The following is a 20152-nucleotide window of genomic DNA, read 5'->3' on the forward strand; positions in this document are numbered from 1 at the left end:
TACAGACTACTATGAAGAGAAAAGTAATATATGTAGTAAATTTTATGACTCCTGTTTAGAAATCTGAAGCGTCTGTTGTACGTCCAGAAGTGTCGGATCCGCTAGCGCTACTGTCGTCCTCATCTTGGGGTTGCAGTTGAGCAGTGCTGTTGTTGGCACTCGCAGCTGGTACTTGCAGCAGTTTAATTACCTCAACTTATAGTTTTGATTTTCTTGTACAGTAGAACCCCGATTATCCGTCACCCTATTAACCGACTGGCGGATTATCCGACTGTCTTTCTCCCTCTTTTTTACTGCTTCATAAATAAATAACTTACATGAAGATCTGTGTTGTACATAATATTAGTAGGTTCTACATATGTCTTTGCTAGAGAGTGTTACTACAAGCCTTTATCGTTATATAACATTGCCTGCTGTTCGAATTGGCGTTCTATAATATACGAGTAATTTGTAGGCCTATATAAAATGTCTTCCACGAGTGTTAACAGAAAATGTGTTGTGCTAACAATCGAAGAAAAATGGAAATAGTTTAATAGGTTGAGAAAGAGAAACTGTGGCTCATCTTGCGGCAGAATACGAGATTGGAGTTACAACTGCGCGAATTAATAAAAAAGAACAAGGATAAAGTGTAAAAAGATTGTAAATCTACAACATGAGGGCTCATTTATTCCTATCTTTCCTGAGACAGTCATTACAAAAAGCTTTCTTCTCCCTTAAAAACCCGCACCTGACAACCAGTCTTAAATTAGTGAACTTCTGATCCACTACATAGAGAGTTAAATACAAGACAATGGCAGAAATTACAAAATCTTTCACGGTACGGATTATCCGATTTTTTCGATTAACCGTTCAGTCCATCCCCTTCATTACCACGGATAATAGAGGTTCTACCACAGTCTACTATATACAGTCGCGAAGCTCAATATGTAGTAAAAATGCAAACAGGGGTAGTTGCCCACCACTAGGATCGCTACTATCGCCTCATCATCGCAGATCTCTCTCCTAGCAGCCGACAAAATATGTTACACTTTCGTTGTGTTCTTTTGGAAAAATTAACACCTTCCTTCCATTATTGAAATATTAAATGCATAAAGTTAATTTATTATTTTAATGAAGTATATTAAATTCCACCATAAACTCGAAGATACCTGCAAGAAATAAGTTAATATAATTTTTGTTTGTAAAACGAACTGAAATTTACTATAATAGCTTCACTCATTCAAGATTATAGCGATAATTAACTATGAATTGAAACCAATAAATATTAATTTGCATTTCGCTTTACAACAATAATAATGGAAATATGAATTAATGGAGTAACTTACGTGTACCGATACTTGTAGTGTAGGCTTACGTACCGGTAGTTAACAAAATGGGATGAGGTTAAGCAATAATAATCACACCAGAATTGGAAATAAAACGTGATCAATACATTTTATTGTAACAGACTTTTTCTACGTCTCTAGTAAAGCAATGAATAAAAATAACAACAAAATTAACAGCTATAATTAAAAACATATCCTTTGAAGAAAAAATTAGGCCTAAGCAATAATAATCCCACCAGAATTGAAAATAAAACGTGATCATTGAAGTTCATTAAAACAAATTTAATGTTTCTACGTCTTTAGTAAAATAACACATAAAAATAATAACAAAATTAATAGCTACAATTAAAAATATATCCTCTGAAAAAAAAAAGTAGACCTAACCTTTATTTCTCTGGAAATTTAGCAGCCTAAGTGACAGAACTTTGACCGGTATCTAATGTCCTTTCGGTTAGACTGAAACATTTCATTGTGAAATTTAAGGATATAATGTATTCTAACAGTCACACAGAACTTCAAATTAACAGTTTTGTTTCTGCACAGCATTCTTGTGGAAACCCAGGAACCTTTCTGAATCTTTCGGAAATCGGAAAAAGGATAACTCTGGCCTCTTTCTCTTACTGTTGCTACAATTTATAGCACTACAAACGTCTCCTCCTTGTCCCATATTATGATTCCAATTATTATATTTTAGCCATTAACATTTTCATTATAACCAATAACGAACATTTCACAAGCATCAATGTGAAATACGCAACGAGCTAGCACTCGATATAAATACGACACAGTCCAAAGTCGATCATGGACAGTCTATTGTTTCTAGTTGCTAACCGCTTGGAGCGCTTTATCACGAGGTTTGCAAAAAAACACCTCAAGCTTCGCGACTGTATATAGTAGACTGTGGTTCTACTGTATTTGGATGTCGATTGACCTGGGATATGATGGGATCAAAAGATACTAACAACATGTGTAGGACATCTACGTTTCTCTGACAAGTACACTTCGTAGCGTGGTCTAACCTGTACTTTTGTAAATGTTTGTGTCTTGCCTCTTGAGCATCTTCAGATAACATCCCAATAGGAAGTATCGCAGTTTCTGCAATTTTTCCTCCATGTATCAGTATTTTATGCACGCTGGATGGCATATATTACCATGGATATATCTATTGTACATATAAATGGGCTGCATCATTGGTGTAGTTCTCAAACGCTTTAATATATTGTATATTGAATATCCACATGAAATGGTGCATAAAATTACAGAAAATCTGTGAATAAGGTCTTACTAATGCCCGTTATATTGGCTGTAATTTGTGGGTTTTCAAAAAAAACCAACGTGGTATAATGTCATCATTTGGTGTCCCAGGGCCACCAGATTTCGGTTTGTCAATAAGAAGACCTAATTGAGAGCGAAATCCAGAAATAATCCTCTGTTTTCTAGCTTTAAAAATATCTTTGTTGTTGCCTCTGACCTGCCAAGAACAATGTTTTTTAGAAAATAATCCTTTTACGGTGACACTGCATCCAATGTCTGTTAAAATAACTTCGAATATTTATCAAAATAGTATGAATGCACTTCTCACTATTAGAATCACATGCTTCAATACATAATTTGTTCAAAACATATCTATATAGTTCATCCAAGTCGCCACTTTTATTGGCAAGTATTGGAAATAGATCACGGCGCGAAATCACTGGTAGCGGTTCTGAGTCTGAAAAAAATTAACCACATGCAGAGCGGTCAGTAGGAGCAAATGAAACTAGGTTAGTCTTAAAGTGCACACTTAAACCTACATTCTGACATAAAAATAAATGTGACTCTGTGTGACTCTGCTGTTATAAGTCAACGTTTACTTTGGTAAATAGTTTAAAAAAATCGCATTTCCCGCCGTTACGTTAACATGCCGTTTCTAAAAATTCAAAGTTATTATGAACATCAAATTTATATAATAATTATCTACCAACCTTGTTCTTCATTTTCCGTTTCAGAATCACGAAATGTTTCACTCCCAGAACACAGAAAACAAGCTTGCTTCTTACACTATTTCAGCGTGGCTGAGCAATAAAACTGGTTATGGAGTGGAATCCTCGTCAACATCATTGTGTGACGTCCGTATGTTTAGTGTCAAAGCTTCTTTCTCATAGATAAGCATTCTGTGATTCATTAGCAACAATTTGAGGTAGGAAACGCATAAAAATGAGAACATGTGAAAATTGATTTTGTTCCGGCTAGAATCGCAATCCGACCCACTGTGGACTGGTGAGAATGACACCACTGGATAAAACCCTATTCGCTACCAGTCATCGTGTCCTCCTTTCCGAAGGTCGATTCCAAATATGCCTCCATTCGTCTCTATCTTTCCAAGCTTTATTCCTCTTTATTTTATTTTTTTTTAGTTATTTAACGACGCTGTATCAACCAGAAGGTTATTTAGCGTCGATGAGATTGGTGATTGCGAGATGGTATTTGCGAGATAAGGCCGAGGATTCGCCATAGATTACCTGGCATTCACATTACGGTTGGGGAAAACCTCGGAGAAAACCCAACCAAGTAATCAGCCCAAGCGGGGATCGAACCTGCACCCGAGCGCAACTTCAGACCGGCAGGCAACCCCCTTAACTGACTGAGCCACGCCGGTGACCTTTTCCTGTTTATTTCATCCCACTTGTATCCCTGTTCTTTTAAGTTCTTCTGAATTTGATCTATCCATCTTACCCGTGGTCTTCCCATTGGTCGTCTTCCTTTCACTTTTAAATTTAATATTCTCTTTGAAAACTTTCCCTGTCCATGCTTTTAAGGTGTCCAAACCATTTTAAGCTCTTATTTTCTAATTTCCAATGAGTACTTGTACCAATAATAATTCAAATGCAGTAGCAGATGGTGGGTTTGAAAGTTGAGGAAGCCAAGACGTGAATGATGAGAATATAAAAATATAAGGCCTGTGACGTCCTCATTACCATGCGCAGAATTTATAGATTTTAAGAAATTAAAATTAGGTTTTCCGATTTATGTTTTAGGATTTTAAATCTTATGTTTAGGAATTTACATGATTTTAGGGGGAAAAAAATAAATATAAACAACATACTGTTAACATTTTACAACGGCCTGGTAAAGATTGCCACTCTTTGGGACACATTAAGTCCTAACCTACGAATTAGGTCTTTTTAGGTCATATTACATTTAATAATGTTATTCTTTGCTACATAAAACGAACAAGAAAAACAATATTTCGAGAGTAACGAGATAGCAACAAAATTGATTCGAACCTAAGAATCCGGGTCTTGCTCATTACTATTACATAGCCTAATTTTACAGCAAATTAACTGGACGTTTCTCTTTCTTCGCAAACCGATCAGATAGGCCACAACATACTGAATAACTGCTACTACAAGAAGCTAGAGACAAATCTGCATTTGTTTCTAAACTCTCGATATATTTAAAATACTGTATACCTAAGTAAATACATCTCGTAACACAAAAGAATAAAATAACAAGAGCACCCGCAAACAAGAGAAAATCTAACAACATAAATGAAAACTTTTACGCAGGGAGAGAAAACTAACAACACGTTACTCAATTTTCTAAAACCAAGAAGAGAGAAAGAGAGACAGAGAGAGAGCTTCCGAATACAGCCGAAATCGGCCGTGACTAAGCAGTACAGTTCTCAGCGGTGGGTAGAACGTCTCCAAATCGGCTCCCTTTGCGCGTTGTAGTCAAGTTTAAACACTCTTCTAACCAGCTATCTTATTGGTTGAACTGATGTTGTCATGGTTACCGGGGAGTAGCGTCATGTAGCCGACTCCTCTCTCCCGCTCTCACATAGACACTGCTGGCTGCTTGATGTCGACTATACAGAGTCCGTGGATATACCAGAGTAGTGCAATCACCCAGTCGGCCGCCATTGTTATTCCTTTCCAACACGCGTGGGATAGGAATATTTAAAGTAAAACTCAGATATTTTTAATTTGAAGGGCGAAAACTTCTAAAGGATCTTCTTACAGTTTAGAACATTATTGTCAGTCAACATACCAATGTATAAAAACTCCATTTAATAATTATTATAGCATAAATACGCATTTAAGTGTTCAATATACTCCTTCATAAACATCACAGTTATAGGTATTACAACAACATGAACTTAATAAATTACAAGTAACAAATGAAAACAACAATGTTGCAAATAAAATGACAATAATCTAAACATTTCCAACTGCATTCCTCGTGCAAACTCTCCGGCTTCCGCATATAAGGGGACACTATACTGAAATTAGTTTTAAGAGTTTACAATAGCGGAATCAATAACTACCACACTTACGAAGCTAGATTCACCAAGTTTTTATCACTGGTGTATCTGCTTAATAGTAACAAATATATAAAATTTCATCCGCCTATGATAAGTGATTTGCATTCCATTAATGTTTTATTGAAATATTGAACCGCTTTATATAAAAAGTCGCTTGCATTACAATTGACATTATTGACATTCACTTATATGGATCCTTACATACATGGAATCAAAGCTTACTGTAGAGTTTTGCTGTAAAATTAATCAGTAAATTAGTAGAATTTTTTATTATAAAATAAAAAATAAAATCAATAGCCATAAAAATTCCTACTAATTTACCCATTCACTGTACAGAAAATTCCAATAGTAATGTTTGTTCCAATATATATAAAGAATCATATAAGTGAATATCAATTAAAAATAATGTAAATTGTGGCGCAAGGGACTTTTTATATAAAGTAATACAATATTTTATTAAGTCATTAATAAAATGCAAACCACTTACCATAGACGGACAAAATTTTGTACATGTGTTATTATTAACCAGATATACTAGTGATAAAGATTTTGTGAATTTAGCTTTAAAAATATGGAAGTTAGTCATTTCAGTACCGGTATAGACTAATGTCCCAAAGGATACACTGATGTGAGATTTGGTCAAAAAAATCGTTTCTTTGTTTTCATCTTTAAAAATTTGTTTGTGGTCTAAAGATGCCCTTTTCATGGCCATATGACCGGTCTGTCAGCTGTTTAGAGTCACATTTTTGAAAGGCTGAGGGCTCTGACTGTTAATTTAAATGCTCCGTCCACGCCCTCCACTCTGAATTCTGCGACCATTTTGGAAATTACGCTGCATTTCATACATTATTTATTATATTAGATTTCCGATTGATCTTCTCGACTTCTCGAAATATTTCTTGATACTGTAGAATCCAACAGATGTTAGGCCTACTTCAAAGGCTGCTTTCCTTTGAAAGATATTCAGTTACAAAGGAGAGCACAACTCTTGTCTAAAGGAAAATTGCACTTGTTGCTAATAGCAACGAGTTAGAAAGAGAGAGATTCTTCTCTTTCTAACTCGTTGGCTAATAGCCATAACAACGTGTTTTCCATGCTTGGGTTTTGTTTGTGATACAAGAAATATTTGCAAGTTTCTAACAGTTTTATTATTAGTGTTATAATACCGTCTACAGTCTATAGTGATAGTGATTTGTAAATAATATTTATCTAGTATAGCGTTTTCATAAGTTTACATAGATTTTTTTTCAGTCGTCATCTTTATTTACTAGTGTAGGTTAGGTGTGCACAATGGTAGTGTATATAAGGGTAAGTTCTGCATATAATATGCTAGGTCTATAGGCTAAGTTTCAAAATGCCTAGAAAATAAAAAAGACGGAGACCTGATTCATTATTATCAGCCCAAACTTTGAAGTCAATTTTCTCCACTTTAATTTTCTGTAAATTTGCATTGCTATAAATGCTGCTCTTTCTACAGATTTTGACTACATGCATGATTTTTTGTAAATGTTTTTGAATATGTTTTTAACAAAATTTACCATCAGGATTATACCCAACACTCATATTTTTTGTTGTTGTTTAGTCAACTGTCCGAAGACAGGTTTGAACCTCATAAGTAACACCAAAAAGGCATCACTCATGAGACAACTAGGCCAGGAGATAATGGGGTAGGGTGGCCAGTTCCTTTCTCCCTCCAATGCATACTTCGCCGATTAGCTACATATTCCACTAATCAGACTTAAGATGCATACAAACAATTTTTCTTCCTCTGACACATATCGTCAAGTGAGATGTACTGCCTGATTATATAAATATAAGCCAGAATATAAATAAGAGGTATTTTTAATACTAATTCTTTTACGCTAGAGTTTGTTTTTCTGTTTTTTACACTTCAGTGCGTCAAATATTTTTAATAATTTTTTTAGTAAAATAAAAAGGAAAATTGTATAGTAAGTTTTGTTTCTGAAGGTCTGACACGTATCTAGACAAAAATTCTGGACAAAATGTAGTAATTTTTGAAAACCTTAATTTACACAATTTAAAATTTAAAATAAAAAAGTACAAAATTTCATAGATCTACCTAGAATAGTTTAGAAAATTGAAATTTCTCATCAGTCTAACCTTAATAGGGTTTCTAGTTTCTACGGTCTTTGTATTTTCCAATCGAGCCAGACAATACAATCTTGTCTCAAGAATGAATTTAGAACTTCACAAATATATTATGTCATTCTTGCAAATAGCAAATAGGATTAAATTTAGAAATTCTTGACTTGAAAGGGAGAAGATGGTAAAAATTTGACACCGATCCTTATTGGTACGTGATTTTCATTTGTTTCGTGTAGAAATATCATTGCTGAAGCAACTTGAATTCTAGATTATTTTTATAAAACTATTTTGGGGCCCAAATTTTGAAAAAATAAATATCAAAATACAGTCATTCATTAATCTCACAATGTATGCTCGCTTAGGTAGCGGATCGTTCCTTTTCATATTTATAGTCACTTCTTTCCTTTTTCCTTATTTCTTTCACCTTGTCACAGAGAAAACAAATGTGCGCTTTTTTCATTTCTCTGTGAACAGTTCTGAACACAGCAGCACTGCATTTTTTCGCATTTAAATTACATTCTTTCCCTATACAACTGTATACTGCATAGCGCGCGCTGGACTAACAATGGCGGATTTGTCGGCATTTGCCGGCTCATACAATTGCGGTACTCTGGATATCCACGGACTCTGGACTATACAGGTTACAGCGCTATCTGTTATTTTTCAGTACGAATTATTTGTACTATGTACAGTATAGCGAGCGGGCATCACCAACAGAATGTGGTCGACTTTACGTAACTTACATCTTAGTCGTAGTGAATAATAAAATTAATATAAAAGGAAAAATGTTCGTCATTTGCTGTAACTTGTCTGTGATCTTAATTCAGCTGGAATTATTACTGCCATATTGGGTTCGATCCCAGGTGGTGACAGGATTTTTTCTCGTTGCCAAACTTTCAGAACGGCCCCGAGGTTCACTCAGCCTCCTATAAAATTGAGTACCGGGTCTTTCCCGGGGGTAAAAGGCGGTCAGAGCGTGGTGCCGACCACACCACCTCATTCTAGTGCCGAGGTCATGGAAAGCATGGGGCTCTATCTCCATGCCCCCCAAGTGCCTTCATGGCATGTTACGGGGATACCTTTACCTTTTTTTATTGTGTTCTGGTAAAATATTAGGGGAGGCTCGGCCTCCCTTGCCTACCCTGAAAATCCGCCGCTGTTCAAATGTCCTGAACTTGTGCATAGCTGAAAGCGCCACTACTTCAGAATATAAACAATTAGCTACTGTACCTTCCCATGTATCATTTAGGCCGTCTTCGAAGGATGTATGGTGCTGGGTGTGGAACCTCCATTCGTTATATGCATAGTCCTCGGAGTCGTCGCTCCCGCTGCTTTCTGTTGTTTCTTCATATCCATCTAAAAGACAACGTAATTCTGAGTTGAAATCTTCATAATACACTGTTTGATGACTACGAAGAGGATAAATAGGTATAGCTTATTTTATTTCATGGAGTGCAGTTTCATAGAAGGACTTTGCCGACAGACCTTCTACTGCCCACTATCATAAATAAATGTCTTGCTGACGGAAATCTTATCTTCTCTTGTTAGTAACCAATCACAACCCTCGTTCAGAAGAATTGATAGGCTCCCGTCAAATCCACGTGGAGGCAGAGTTGTCGCATCTTTTCCGAATTCCAAGAATCCCGTCAGTCTCACTGTCTCATTTCGAGGGTCACCAGGATTTTGGCATCTGTGCAATGTTAGGACGAGGGGACAGGATGGAATTGTCAGAGGTGTTTGTGTAGGAAGTCATAAATCTGTAAGTGGGTGTTCAAAGGAGCCACCGAACTGCACTCCTTGAAATAAAATGGAGTATACTGTCACTTTTAAATTTAATATTCTCATTGACATACTTGCCCTGTCCATTCTTTTAAGGTGTCCAAACTATTGTAAGCTCTTATTTTCTAATTTCCGAGCCATACTTGTACCAATAATAATTCAAATCTCCTGAACTTGTGCATAGCTGAAAGCGCCACTACTTCAGGATATAAACAAATAGCTACTTACCTTCTATTTGATAACGTTGTCTTTGCTCCAACTCGTTAATCGCTCTCATTTTCAGGACCCATGCTCTGACGTTTCTGTTAAATGTCGCCAAAGGGTCATACTCGTTGTTCTCGTTGTCCTCTTCAGTGTGTGCGGTAGCCGTTGTCTCAGGAAATTCACTGGATGTTTCTTGTTCAGCTAGAAGACAATGTAATTCTGAGTTGAAACCTTCATAATACACTGTTTGCTAACTATGAAAAGGATAAATAGGTATAGTCCGGATCAGCTTACTTCAAATCCTAAGGGTGAAACCTAACCATTTTCCCCCCATTACTACATATGCTAGTGAATTATGGTGATTTTCTAGTTTGGAGGTTGAATTTTCTTTTGCCAACTTCGTTTCGAATTTCGATACTAACAAATACTACAAATGGTAGTGATTCTGTAACTGGTATGTTGGCAGCTGAGACAACTATCGACAATATTTCTCGGTACTGGAGATCGATGAAATTAAAATTGTGCTAGATTTCTGAGCCAGTTACTGGAAGCTAGTGAAATTTGAACATACTAATAATTAATTAATATCAGTATTAATATTAATACATATTAGTTATTTTATGTGTTGCGTTTTGGTTATAATTCAAGATTATAGTCAAGTAAGTTTTCGAAGTTAGTACTAATAATTTTCACGTGGTCAAACAAAATATATTTTTAGGTTAGGTCTCGTGAGCCAGTTGTTTAGTCAAACCAATGAATATCGTATTTGCCAGACAAAATACTTGACATGTTGATCCCTTTCCCGTATACCTGCCTATGAAAATATGTTACAAAGCATTGAATTATTTAGAATAACCTTCCAACATAAAGTATGGTAAGTACATAAGTCATGTAGTACGAAGGATCGTGTGATATCTGGTAACAGTTGGCAACACTGACAAGACGGCAATATTTGCTGTTTAGGAACTGTTCTTATGTGACCCTAACTATACTATCCGGCCGAATGGTTATGTTGCATCCCGGTTTGCACCGCTCGTTTCTCCTGTCCTCTCTGAAAGGGCTAGTGCCTGAGTCGTTAGGCTCTTCTCTGCAAATATTTTCTATACGGGACTGGAAGTTTGCGCAGCATTATACAGCTGTTTAAAGTAATTTAAAAAAAGGCCCTCGTAAGTAAGTAAATGTCATGTGATTTCCCCCGTTTTGACGACCATGTGACAACCATTCGGATGGACAATAGCATGACAACATGTACATCACCAAACTGTTAACAGTAAGTGAATTATAAAAGTGAAGGCTGAAAGGAAATCAAAAGATGAAGCACATATCTACGGTTACTTCTAATATAGTTATAACCTCAAAGAAAAATAAACTCAGGGAGTTGAAATAAAGGAAGTTTAGACTTTAATTACAAATGAAGTTAATTTATCCATATTCTTTTATTTACAGATGGCTCCTAAATGTTGTATGTCTGTGTGTATCAGCAATTACCAGAGTGCTATAAATGAGTGTTATGTTACAGTTCTCAAATTTATAACTGAAAAGGATAAGTTATGTGGCTAGAAGCTACTCGTATACCACAAATGTCTTCGCGTTAACAAAGCATTCAGTTGTGTGTATTAAACACTTAGGAGTAAACGAATTAGAGACGGATCTTTATTTAGTCGGATCCCCTATTATAATAACATCACCTTGGCATACAAGAAACAATAAAAATTCCAAGCAAGAAAATAATAGGCTTATTTTTAAAGTAGATTCATTGAGAGATAGTAGTATTCAATGGTTTTATGAATGTAAACGACATTTCATACAAGTTGAGAGGATGCGAAGGCATTTCTTTCCCCTTCTACTTGCCCTGATTTCGTCAGTGACAGACTGTTAGCTGTTACCTCTTATACTTGCACCCCCCCCCCCCAAGCTGTACACACTAGCAAATAAAATATTAAATATAGTACATAAGTGCACATAATATACAGTGTCACAGTTATTTGACAATTACTTGTTACAGTATATTTTAGTATCGCTCTTACAATATTTTCAACTAATAATTAAATAGGTTAAGGAGTGTTAGTTTGTATTATGAAGTCAGGGGAAGCGACACAGTGCAGAATTTCCCAGTGTGTATGCTGTAGATTAGCAACTAGCGGTGGAGAAAACTTTTATCTTCTGTTGTCAGTAACTTTTAATGTGCCTGTTAATATAAACAGCAATCAATTCAATATAAACGCTTAGTGTGGGCTTTCAAAATATAGGCTAGAGTACCGGTAAACACTTTCAGAAATAAAATTTGTCACTATGTAGAAAGTTAATTAGTCGAACGTTTGTAAGATGGACAGTAGCGCCTTTCCCTGTGTGAGTAGAGGGGTAAGCTTATCAACCAAACTGAAATGGGGTTTATAATAAAGGAACACTTTCAAGAAATCAAAATTTAGATAACATGGAAGAAGAATGGAAGACGTTAACAGACATTTTAAGAAAGATTGCACTTGAAAATATTGGCCTAAAAATTCTAGGCGAAGTATAAAAACAGGGATATGGGATGAAGATATCAAAAAGGTGATAAATGATAAACGAGAAGGGTATCTCCGATTTTTACAGTTCGTGCATAATAAAAGTATGTGTATAATTTAAAATGCTAAGTCTCGTCACGAATATGGGGAGTAAACTAAGACACCATCTGGGCAATGGGTGGACATAAGAGCGCTACAACTCACTACAAAAGTATCACATCTTATCGTATCATATATCATATCATACCGTATATATTGTGTCATGTCATGTCTTAGCATATCAATAGTATAAGTAAAAAAACCTGACAAGTCACGTTTTACTGTTTTTACAGGACAGCAAGTTAAAAGTTTCAAGATCCATTACATTGTATTATCTTTGGTTGCGTGAGTGAGTTGTAAAAATTTTAAAGGAAAATAAACTAGAGGTGGCATACTCTGCAATTGTTTGTGAACTTAAACTAACCAGTGGCGGTTACTCGGGGGAGGGAAGGGAGGAACGTCCTCCTCAAATTTTTCTTCTTTTGAAAGTAAATACCAAATGAAACATATGCTTTGAAATTCAAGGAAGATCCGATAATTTTTAAGTTCACAGCTGTAAGAAAACCTCGGTTGATCGAGTTTTTAACGATTCGCACTCATGTGCTACCAGAAAACTGTGAGAAGGATGCGAGATTGTTTGTGTGGAGGAATGTCAATCCATTCCTCCTTTAGTGCAGAAAGCACACATAGACAACAGCGCGCTATCGGCCAAAGAAAGAAGCAGAGTTCTAAAGCAAGTAAATGAACGGATAGGGAGGAGATCCTCCTCTGAATCAGTGCATGGGCGGGATAGAAACCGACTGGTCTTGCAGCAAGCTCGCTACCGCTGCCATATAACGATGCTGCATTCAACCAGACTATAACACATCTAGGAGGAAACACAATAAAAACAGTTTTAACGCAAAGCTATGAAAGACACCATGTAATTTTTTTTAAATATAGATCAAAATATATTATTCATTGCACTTTATAAAAGCTACTATTCATGGTTTGAAACTTTCGAGGATATCTGAAAGTTGAAGTTGGATTTATATAAAACAAAGAGGAAGTAGTTCTACATTAGTATTGCAGATCTTTTTGGCCCCTGAAATTCACTTCCATTCATTGTCTACTAGACAGGACAACAGCCAAGTTGTCAGTTTTGCACAAATATCTTTGAAATTGAAAGTACTGCAAACTACATTATTTTTAACATAAAAAAATTAATCAGCCACTGGCAGTTTTGAACAATAATGGTAGTACGACTTTACAAGAACTGACATTCTGTAAAATCATGTGATATTGAACTTGTAAACTGTACATATGTGACAACCCAGACCACGTGGGTGGGTGCAGTTTTCTCGCTTTCCTAAGAGATTATTTCTCATTCTCATTTCCGTAAAACGGTTCCGGTTATGTGTTAGTAGGTGGTCTCTTCCAACACGTGTGATGCTGTAGTGTGCGTGAAAAATGCTGTGAGGTTGTGAATTTCCTTGTAATTGTTAATTTGTGCAATTATTTAACAATGAATGGAAGTGAAAACATATTATATTTTGGACAATTTAGGAAACTCAGTTTACAAAAACAGATTATTGCTATACAAAAGGGAGGAAGGCCAACCCCAACACTACCTGGTCTTACATGTATGCGTATAAGCTAATTTGTAGCATGTTTCTCTCAAGAAGGTATCATTTTGCGCTGTTAATTTCTTTCCTCCTCTTAAGAAATATGCAGGAGCCGCCATTGAAACTAACATTTCCTACCACTACTTCCTCTCTATTCGCAAGGGGGTAAAGACATATGTGAGAAAATCTATACGCGAAGAGTGAATGTCACAGTCGGCAGTTTTGAAAATGAAAAACCTTTTATTAAGGAACTGTCCCAACAATTTCGATTTTACGATGTCGTCATGGACGAGTTTCACAATCAAAACGGGAAGGTCATTCTGCACTTTAAATTACAGATGAGTAGTTAATTTTTTTTTTCTAAATATTCAATGTATTTAGTTACTGCTTTCCTACTTTGAAATATTACTACGCGGCACTGTTGTGAACAATAACTTACCTGCAGGAGGAGCCGGAGTAGATGGTATGGTCTGCGTCCTTGCATGGTTGTTTTCGATCATCTTCGTTACCTGTGTTGCTGCGTCGGTCTTCTTTTTGGTCACTGCTGTTTCTATGAGAAAAAAAAAGTAATAGGCCCTTGAATATTCTAATTTCCAGATACAATAAACTGCGCATACTTAGAGACATAGAGCATAGGTCACAAGCTATCGCTAAGGGACTTATTGAAATTCGTTCTATTTCGAGTGTTGTAGTATACCGTTCTGAAATGCACTTGAGAAAATACGAAGAAATTGGATTTGTTGTATGATATCACGGCCAACTTGATGCTCGCTTCGCTTCTCCTTTACCGGCCTTGACAATTCATTTTGATCCCTGTGTTAAAGCTGTAATCGAGAAAATATGAAATTCCCGCCAGATGGCACTGACTCCCAAGCTTCACTGAGGAATGTGTGTATGGTTTCTTGTACGATTATAATTAGTAATATTGCGTTTCTTTCTACTGGTATGAGAGTTTATTGTGATATAATTCAAAATGACATATTATTGTGTACTATATTGTGCTTCGAATAGAAAAAAAAGAGTGGAGGAGCAATATCATTCCACGAATTTTCGAGTGACAGGGAAAGATGATTATATTTCGTGACCATAATATTGTACGAAATGGAAATATAAAAATTGGAGTTGTATCCTGCGAAGAGGTGGAAAAATTCAAATATTTTATTTTACTTTAGTAGGTTATTTTACGGCGCTTTAACAACATCTTAGGCTATTTAGCGTCTGCATGAGATGAAGGTGATAATGCCGGTGAAGTGAGTCCAAGGTCCAACACCGAAAGTTACCCAGCATTTGCTCATATTGGGTTGAGGGAAAACCTCGGAAAAACCTCAACCAGGTAACTTGCCCCGAACGGGAATCGAACCCGGGCCACCTGGTTTCGCAGCTAGACGCGTTAACCATTACTCCACAGGTGTGGACAAAAATTCAAATATCTTGGAGCAACAGTGACAAATATAAATGATACTCGGGAGAAAATTAAACGCAGAATAAATATGGGAATGCCTCTTATTATTCGGTTGAGAAGCTTTTGTCATCTAGTCTGCTGTCAAAACATCGGAAAGTTATAATCTATAAAAACAGTTATATTACCGGTTGTTCTGTATGGTTGTGAAACTTGGACTCTCATTTTGAGAGAGAAACAGAGATTAAGGGTGTTTGAGAATAAGGTTCTTAGAAAAATATTTGGAGTTAAGAGCGATGGAATTAGAGGAGAATGGAGGAAGTTACATAACGCAGAACTGCACGCATTGTATTCTTCACCTGACATAATTAGGAACATTAAATCCAGACGTTTGAGATGGACAGGGCATGTAGTATGTATGGGCGAATTCAGATATGCATATAGAGTGTTAGTTGGGAGGCCAGAGGAAATAAGACCTTTGGGGAGGCCGAGACGTAGATGGGAGGATAATATTAAAATGGATTTGAGGGAGGTGGGATATGATGATAGGGACTGGATTAATCTTGCATAGGATAGGGACTGATGGCGGGCTTATGTGAGGGCGGCAATGAACCTCCGTGTTCCTTAAAAGCCATAAGTAAGTATGTAAGGGAAAGATGCGGAAATGGCATAAAGTGATTTCATGCCGAGACCTTGTTCCTAAAGCAACTCCCCATATTCAGTCGTTTGTAGTTTACATTTCAGGGAAGAAGATTATTCTAATAAAACTAAATGCTGTGCCAACAATATTCCCTCATTATCCTAGGTATAAAGTGACACGTATCAGAAGATCATGACGAACAGTTACTAAAACTGATCTCCCTCCACCCAAGAAACGCAAATCTTTTAGTAATATTGGTTTTTCACTATTTGAACAAGATGTTCCGAGTGGCTCAGCATCGGTTAATAACATTCCCTTCTTGCCAGTTGAAAATGACCATAAAGCGACGCAAATAGACGTTGTCAACTTTGTGGAGCTAAAAAGAAATAATTAACAGACTGAATGTGAAAATTACACAACTTAATCAGGTGTTACAAGAGAAGCAAGATGGGATAACGAAAACAACCGAAAAACTCCAACTAATTGAAAGAGATCCATTACATGAAGAACAGGAAAATGTATGGAAAGAGGCCGATGAAGGCAGTATTCATGCAAAATTGATTCTAGACCAGCTGCTTAATCAACGAAAGAGAATACCAAACAAGAATATATTAGAAAATTTGTGTTCAGAAATTGAGCCGTTACTGTGTAGATGCCCTCTCTTGCAATGCCAATTTCTGATGAAGATGGCCAAAACCGACTTGCTAATATCATTACTGTGAAATTTGTTAGGCCCCCTTCTAGATAACATTGCAGCAGCTTTAACTGAAAAGCTTGTTCCTTCGAAGAATGTGGCTTATAATCCACTGAGTCGCAAAATCTTGAAACTATGATTCTTGAATCTGCACTATCAAGTGGAATGTATCAGTGCAGTGAGTGAAATTATAAAACTCAGTACAAGTTATTGTAAATAATTACCCTAGTGATTACTTTGAAATCGCAATTTAGCGTAGGGGTGCTACTCAGCGAATGAACTACAAAATTACGCCTCTGTCATCATGTTACTTAAACTGAACAGGTTACTATGTGGTACCTTCCCTGCTTTTAAACTCACGCTTTTACCATAATTAACAGAAGTAAACATAATAATACTTATTATTTTCTTATTTATTATTTATAAGTGTTATTATTACTCTTTAATCATTTATTTTAATTCATATTGAGTATTTCTTCTGTGAACACCAGAGCTTGGCAGAGAGCGCCTCATGGTGGAATTGAGAAATTATCCAATTTCAAGAAAATATTACTATTGTCAAGGCCGTATACAAAAAACCGAAGGGAACATCAAGTCGCCCGTGGTGATATAAACGACCCAGTTGAGAAGGACAGAACTGAAAATTTAAAGTTTTGAGGAAATACATTTTATAGCAATATGTTGCTGTGAGAAACCAAAGGATCGTTGAAATTACTCCAGAATTCTGTTAATAATGTTTCATATAGCTATACTATAAGTTTCAATCAATTAAAATGTCTTAAATGGATTTCAAAGAGATGCGCTATCACCTTTACTTTTTAACTATGCTCTAGAGTATGCTATTAGGAAAGTCCAGGATAACAGAGAGGGTTTGGAATTGAACGGGTTACATGAGCTGCTTGTCTATGTGGATGGTGTGAATATGTTAGAAGAAAATCCACAACGATTAGGGAAAATACGGTAATTTTGCTTGAAGATAGTAAAGAGGTAGGTTTGGAAGTAAATCCCGAAAAGACAAAGTAGGCTATATGATTATGACTCGTGATGAGAATATTGTACTAAATGGAAATATGTTGTTGTTGTCTAGTGCCTTGCATTTGGCAATGAAGCCATTAGCAGTCGTGCTTTCCAATACTTTTGAACTGTAGTTTCTTCTGATCTTAATGTTTCACAGGTCTTCAAGTGGTCTTCATTCATTTCTGCTGGATCGTTACACAAGACACATATGGGTGAAGCTGAGATACCTGTTCTGTAGAGATGACTTGCTAGACAGTCATGATTTGTCAATAGTCTGAAGGCTGCAACTGCTGTTTTCCTTGGTCTCTGGGGGATTATATCTGGGTAGGAAAGTAGTGTAATCCATTTTTTGTCTTTAGCATTTGATTCTATTTCTTGTAGGTATGAATGAGAACATTTTGTAGTGATCAAGCGTTTTATTGAGGAATATGAGAAATTAAATTTAGATTTTTGTTTTATTGTTGTGCCTTTCTTGGCAAGTGTGTCTGCTGTTTCATTCCCAATGACTCCACAGTGTGCTGGAATCCATTGAACACGGACAATCTTATTAACTTTTTGGAGTTGTGTTAACATTTTGTAGCATTCTCTTATTTTTGTTGACTTTTTTGTAGCATTTGAACATATTCCCTGAATTGCAGCTTTAGAATCTGAAAGAATTACTGTCTTGTTATATTTATTTAAGGGAAGATTTAATAATTGTCGGAGAGCAATGTGTATAGCCTCTATTTCACCATCATAATTTGTTGTGTCACTGCCAACAGAATGATAGAAGGAAAAATGTGTACATGTAACTCCAGCTCGAGTAAGGTTTTCTGTGGTTGTGGAAATATAAATATGGTAAATTTACCCTTTGAAGAGGTGGAAAAATTCAAATACCTGGGAGCAACAGTAACAAATATAAATTATACTCGGGAGGAAATTTAACACAGAATAAATATGGGAAATACATGTTATTATTCGGTTGAGAAGCTTTTATCATCCATTCTGCTGTCAAAAAAATCTGAAAGTTAGTATTTATAAAACTATATTACCGGTTCTTCTTTATGGTTGTGAAACTTGGACTCTCACTTTAAGAGAGGAACATAGGTTAAGGGTGTTTGAGAATAAGATTCTTAGGAAAATATTTGGGGCTAAGAGGGATGAAGTTACAGGAGAATGGAGAAAGTTACATAACACAGAACTGCACGCATTGTATTCTTCATTTGACATAATTAAGAACATGAAATCCAGACCTTTGAGATGGGCAGCGCATGTAGCACATATGGGCGAATCCAGAAATGCATATAGAGTGTTAGTTGGGAGGCCAGAGGGAAAAAGACCTTTGGGGAGGCCGAGACGTAGATGGGAGGATAATATTAAAAGGATTTGAAGGATGTGAGATATGATAGAGACTGGATTAATCTTGCTGAGGATAGGGACCGATTGCGGGCTTATGTGAGGGCGGCAATGAACCTCCAGGTTTCTTAAAAGCCAGTAAGTATGTAAGTAAATATTCATGCATTTAGTTACTGCTTTCCTACTTTGAAATATTACTATGCGGCACTGTTGTGAACAATAACTTACCTGCAGGAGCAGTAGTTGGTGTTGTCTGCGTCCCTGCGTTGGTTGTCATCATCACCTCGGGCAGCTGTGTTGCTGCGTCCTTCTTCCCCTTCCTCACTTCTGTTTATATAAGAAAAAAGTAATAGGCCCTTGAATATTCTAATTTCCAGACACATTAAACTGCACATGGTCAGAGACATAGGGCATAGATCACAAGCTATCGCTAAGGGACTTAGGCCTACTGAAATTCGTTCTGTTTCGAGTGCTGTATTATATCGTTCTGAAATGCAGTAGAGAAAATACGAAGAAAATGGATTTTTTGAATAAGTGATATAAATGACCCATTTGAGAAGGAAATAACTGACAATTTAAAGTTTTGAGGAAACTACATTTTAAAGCTATATGTTTCTGTGAGAAATCAAAGGATCGTTGAAATTACTCCAGAATTCTGTTAATATTTCATATAGCTATATTATAAGTTTCAATTAAGTAAAATGTGTTAATTGAATTTCAAGGAGATGCACTATCACCTTTACTTTTTAACTTTGCTCTAGAGCAGCGGTCATCAAAACACTGCACGCTTGGGCTAGCGTCGCTTACCCGCGGACAAGACACAGCCCTAGCGTGCAATCGTCGCTGCTGGCGGGTATGCTGTCTCTCTATCACTTCTGCACGACGGAGCAGAGTTCCTTACCCTCCATGCACTCTACCCATTTCAGCGAATGCTGACGACCACTGCTCTAGAGTATGCCATTAGGAAAGTGCAGGATAACAGAGAGGGTTTGGAATTGAACGGGTTACATAAGCTGCTTGTCTATGCGGATGACGTGAATATGTTAGGCGAAAATCCACAAACGATTAGGAAAAATACGGGAATATTCCTTAAAGGAAGTAAAGAGATAAGTTTGAAAGTAAATCCCGAAAAGACAAAGTATATGATTATGTCTCGTGACCAGAATATTGTACGAAATGGAAATATAAAAATTGGAGATT

General features: G+C 36.4%; 1 long non-coding RNA gene across 10 annotated transcripts in view; it reads left to right on the forward strand.

Annotated features, from left to right (window-relative positions):
• Nucleotides 1-20152, forward strand: part of LOC138701336 (uncharacterized) — a 208919-nt gene that overhangs the window by 146921 nt on the left and 41846 nt on the right. The window contains exon 6 of one of the 10 annotated variants that reach the window (XR_011332520.1): nucleotides 17775-18030. The exons of the other annotated variants lie outside the window; for them this stretch is intronic. This is a non-coding gene — a long non-coding RNA (uncharacterized lncRNA). Of the gene's footprint in view, nucleotides 1-17774; nucleotides 18031-20152 lie in introns of those variants that run through there. 10 annotated transcript variants of the gene reach the window in all.

This window comes from Periplaneta americana, chromosome 6 (assembly GCF_040183065.1).
Source record: "Periplaneta americana isolate PAMFEO1 chromosome 6, P.americana_PAMFEO1_priV1, whole genome shotgun sequence".
Lineage (NCBI taxonomy): Eukaryota > Metazoa > Arthropoda > Insecta > Blattodea > Blattidae > Periplaneta > Periplaneta americana.